The sequence below is a fragment of the Macrobrachium nipponense genome, chromosome 10 (genome assembly GCF_015104395.2).
Source record: "Macrobrachium nipponense isolate FS-2020 chromosome 10, ASM1510439v2, whole genome shotgun sequence".
Classification (NCBI taxonomy): domain Eukaryota; kingdom Metazoa; phylum Arthropoda; class Malacostraca; order Decapoda; family Palaemonidae; genus Macrobrachium; species Macrobrachium nipponense.
Window position 1 is genome coordinate 86,954,106 of NC_087204.1, and position 1,026 is coordinate 86,955,131.

Sequence of the window (1,026 nt, forward strand, 5' to 3'; positions counted from 1 at the left end):
TTGTGGGGCTACATTTTATAAAACATTTGTAAATTTTACCAATAGTCATTTATATATGTTTTTTAAATTTATTTTTTGTAAAATTATAATTACATCTCATACAATATCAAAACAGATAAAAACTAAAATTGGTAAACAAATCCTATACATGTAACATATTTATGTAAATTATTTGACAAAGAGTATACATGTAACTTTTTGGGATTTGTACATGATTTTTTCTAATATTTCTTTGAATTAATGTTAATATTTCTTTGCATTTCATGTTACAATTGAAATAGTAACCTAAAATTCCTTGTGCAGGTCATATATCCAATTGGAGAAAATAATGAGAAGATTAACTTTCAAAAAACTTTATTCTTGAAAAACAGATTTATAACTTTTTTAACACAAAATTTAACATTAATTATTTATACAGAAGAGTGTGAATGCTTTTTCACTCCTTATTCCATAAGCTCATTGAACTTTAATATTCTTCGATGGGTGTGTGCAACGTTTTTCTTTGTTCTGGTATTTTTGTCCCTTTTTCTGCATTTATTTTTCAGAAACACCTGTAAAAATGACAAAATATATGAGCATAATGGTAAAATATTGTAAAACAACTGCTGACCGCACCACACATATTACAAAGTTACAGTACATGGACATTTAAATATAAATTACTTCCCTGATATTCTTAAATTAAAAAAAAAAAAAAACTCAAGTAATTTATTACAACAGCTTACCTCTGCATAAATTCCATTGTGACTGAAGCTTCTGATGGGTAATAAATAAAAAATATGACAAATGCTGCGAAAACCATGGCCATCGCAGCACGAGTGAAGTCAAGTCTGAGTTGATGAATCTTCCATCAACTGCAACTATGAAGCGGATAGCCTGGAGCACCGATGTTCCTGAAAATTAAGCCTTGGTGAATACTCTAACAATAGAATTTTGTAGTAGCATGTGTGGTGGGAATAGAAAGCATGAATTAGATGAGAAAACAGAAAAACGCCAATCTATATATATTATTTAGTGAAGCATTGT

The 1,026-nt window shown here is 28.5% G+C and overlaps 1 long non-coding RNA gene across 1 annotated transcript in view; it reads right to left on the bottom strand.

Annotated features, from left to right (window-relative positions):
- Positions 1-369: 369 nt before the first annotated feature.
- Positions 370-1,026, bottom strand: part of LOC135224187 (uncharacterized) — an 8,465-nt gene continuing 7,808 nt past the window's right edge. Inside the window, exons 2-3 of the long non-coding RNA XR_010316671.1 lie at positions 726-893; positions 370-551 (exon numbers count right to left, since the gene is read on the bottom strand). This is a non-coding gene — a long non-coding RNA (uncharacterized LOC135224187). The remainder of the gene's footprint in view (positions 552-725; positions 894-1,026) is intronic.